We start from the raw sequence: 4,166 nt of genomic DNA, 5'->3' as shown, positions 1-4,166 counted from the left end.
CTGGTGCCCCTCTAGCTGTTGCCCTGGCTTTTGGTCCTAGAGCAGGTGGGTTTGTAGAGATTCTAGGACAGTGGAGGCCCTCTAAGCAAATGAACTCTGCTGAGAGACCAGCAGTTTATTCTGCCATCCCGACCCCCACTGGTTTTCAGTCAGAAGCAATGGGGCTTTATTTTCCCCAGTGCTGGCACTGGAATGAGCTCTACAGTCTGGTCTGGGGCTGGGAAAACTCCCCAGGTGTCCCTCCCAACTTTTATAGTGACTGCACTTTCTGCTGGCTAGCCACAGCCACTGCTTTGCTGCCACCTCTGCTACCACACCGCGTCCTCTCCACCCCGGCTCCACCCCTCCTACCTGTCTGGATGAGTATTACTTCTTTATATCTTTGTTTGTTGGACTTCCATGCAGTTCAGTTTTTTGATAATTCTGGTTGTTCTTAGTTTTGAGGTAGTTATATTTCTTCTTATGGTGGTGGAGGGAGGCAAAGCATGTCTACTTGTGCCTCCACCTTGACCATAAGTACCCCTACTTGCCACTTCTTATGCCTCTCAGTACTGCTATTAAAAACCATCTCCTAAAAACTGGAGCATTAATACTGGTTATATAATGATTATTGTGTGTGTAATAGTATCATGCGTTTGTTCTTAAATATTAGCCCTTACACTCTGGCTGGGTAGCTCAGCTGTGTAGACTGTTGTCCCTACATGCCAAAGTTGTGGGTTCCATTCCCAGTTAGGGCAGATACAAGAATCAACCAATGAATGCATAAATCTACAAATTGATGTTTCTTTCTCTCCCTTGCTATCTGTAAAATTAATAACATTAATTAAAAAAATAAAAATCAGGCCTTACTATTTGAGATTAGTACTAAAATATTTATAGATAAAATATAATCTCTGGGATTCATTTGGAAAATAATATCAGAAGGGTGGGTGAAGAATGGATGGTACCAGATTGGCCATAGGTATTGGGCCTGGTTAAGTACATAGAGAGTTCATTATATATTTCTGTCTACCTACTTTAATATTCTCCACAATAAAAAGGCAAAATGCTTTCTCTTCATTTGCTAGTCTGGGCTATTCTCATAAGATCTAATGTAATATTTAAATGACTTGCCATTTAAATGGTTCTATAAAACCTAATACCAAAAATACAAATTATATACTAGTGTTATACAGTATATTAGTAATAGTTATCATTTATTTACTCTGTTCTATGCTACTAGGCACTGTTAAGGTGATTTACATTAATGATGTACTCATTATTTACAATACGGTTACCAGGTAGTTATCAATAAAGGCTCAGAGAGGTTAAAAAAAACTTGTCCAGTATCATCAGTATGGAAACAAACCCTTTCAATGTTCATTATCCATTCCCAATATGAAGAAAATAATCATTCCCACAATTACCCAAACACAATGTTCACATCCATAACAATGGACTTCACTTGGCTAAAGACAAGGTTGAAATCAGTTTACATTTACCTAGTTTAAGTCAATACTTGGTAGACTTACAATAATTTTATTTGCATTCACAATAAAATCAAGTATAATGCTAGCTAATTGTGCGAAGAGTCACTATTAATAGCCACTATTGGAGGGAGGAAAGGAGGTAGCAAAGTTTAAAGGCAGCGGGTTTAGCTTTAAGACAGCACGTTTAGCCACCTTAAAACAAATAACCATGTACAATCATGGGAATCGGGCCCTAAAAATAAGTGATTATCCACTCTATGCTCGGCACTGAATCCTGAATAGTTCACAAACATATATAAACTTAGCAATTACTTTATATCAGCTTCCAAAACTTTAATGCAATTGTAGGTTGTAAATCAGAACTGTTCCTTAAAATCGTCAATATTGTTTCCTCAATGGAATTCATAGTGCATTCCAAAAAACACATGCATTTTATAAATTATTACTAATGGCTTTAACTAAACTATTGAAGATTATTTTCCTCTGGAAAAATACTTAAATCCCAGGAAACAAAACTTCTTAAGAATGCCTTCTTAAGGAGCATTTCCACCCCCCCCAGTTAGTGCAACCTGCTGGCTTTTAAAAAGGGTTTCTTTGGCATGAAGAGTAAAACATAGGAAACATACAAATCTTTGCAGTTGTAAGTGAATAAATGGGGGTACACACTTCCTGGAACACAAATCTCACTAAATATGTTTACTGTAAAAGAAACCTTAGTCAAGGGGACCAGAAAAGGCTATAAGACCTTTTTAAGAAACTTCAAATTGACCATCTTTATACAATTTCTTTAAAAGCCAGGTCCTTCCCCTAGCATATGGTAAATTACTTTATTTACAAAAATGTACATACAGATTCTCAGGGAAACGGATATATAGTCATACAGCAAAGAGGTAGTCATGAAAAACTGTAACTAACAATGAGCTTATTTCTTAGCACTTTAAAACTTCATATTCTAACGCGTGCATTGTTTACATTATTTAAAGTGGAAGATATATTTTGGCACTTTGGTGGTCTGTTATTCCTCTTTTTTATGTTAAGATTAAACATTGATTGCTCTCAATAGAACATGTGCCTTCATAAGCCACCAGTGTTAACAGGCTGTACCAAGCCTGGCACTCCCATTCCCACTCCTGTCCTTTTGATGAATCACTTACTAGGTGACCAACTAGAATAAAGGGCGACACACCATGGCCAGAGAACACAGCAGAATTAATCTGGTTCTCTCAGAAACAAAAACACTTGTCTTTGTTATCAGCATGATCAATCTTCCAGGATTTAAAAAATGATTAAAGTATAAATATGATATTCCTCCATGTTCCACTTTGACCACTGGTAATGAAAAATCAACCTCATGTAGCGATCAAAAGATTTCAAATTCATCTAAAATGAAAATTAGGTTTAACTATGTAAAATGTTTGATCACTAAAAAGAAATGACAGTCTCATCAGAAACCAATTTTTGGCACTGGAATGTGTGCATCTCTGCAACCCAAGGAATTTCCAAATAATAAAAACTGGAAAAGGTTACCTTCCTCAGAAGTACTACCTAACAACAGTGGCAGGAAGAGGTGGTGTCAGTCAGATATTATATTAATGAAAGCTTGTCACCATAAACAGTGCAGCTATACTCTTTTGCTCAAAGGCAATTTTTAATCATGATCCTTGTGTTTCATATTTCAATATAGTATGGTCTTAAAAGTTCTATTCAAAACATGCTTTCCTCAGCTTTTGCTGCTTAAATGTTAGCTATGCTGTCCAATGCAGTAGCCACTAGCCACATGTAGCCATTTAAATTTCAATCAACTAAAATTAAAAATTCAGTTCTCCATGCTAGCTACTCTTCAGAGCTAGCATATTGGAAAACACGAAGAACATTTCTATTAGCATAAAGAGTGCTATTAGACAGCACTGATCTGACAAAAGTGTGCTATATGCTCCTGAGACTTTTCAAACTCATCTTTTCTTAAAGTTGTTTAAAAGTATCATTATATTTCTGGGCTAGAGATTAATACTGATCTATATTCATAGGTGGGAAAGAACAGTATCAATTTTCTGGTCCTTACTTAATTTATTAAGTATTTAAAGTTCTATATAAGGCCCAAGTAAAACATAAACTTGGATATTTTCACAACATGATCATAAAAAACAAAGAAAAGGTTTGGTATGCATGATAAAAGTAATTTAACAGTCAAGAGTAAAACAGATCACTTCTACTAATGTCCATAAATCTTGATAATGAAAGCATACATAAATACCACTGAAAGCTTCTCACAAGAATGGGACAAAAAGCCCCTTATATAATGTTCTACTTTACTTTGGGGTCTTTGTAAGGGTAAAAAAATATTATTTAAGTACAAACAAAAATAGAAAATTAAAATAAAAACCGGCTTAGAAAATAAATGCTATGGAACAAAGACAAAAAAAGTTTTGGTTAAAAATGCTCATTTGTATTGGTATCTGATTTATGAGTTGACAAATGAATACTTTTAGGAAAATCAAGTTCAAGTTGTTATTTTCTAATTTACTTTGTTAGAACACAAAGTAGAGATAACAACTGCATATCACTTCTTCCAAATAACTTTTAGATGAGAGATGGGAAGTGGGGCACAGGATAGATTCCTTAGGTTTTGTTCTTAGTTAAGTAAAACAACTCAATCATAAAATGCACACAGCTGTATCTAAAAGAAAAATGCAAACA

The sequence above is a fragment of the Furipterus horrens genome, unplaced genomic scaffold, assembly GCF_987537825.1.
Source record: "Furipterus horrens unplaced genomic scaffold, mFurHor1.1.pri manual_scaffold_3, whole genome shotgun sequence".
Classification (NCBI taxonomy): Eukaryota; Metazoa; Chordata; class Mammalia; order Chiroptera; family Furipteridae; genus Furipterus; species Furipterus horrens.
Note: the sequence above shows the minus strand (reverse complement) of the source record.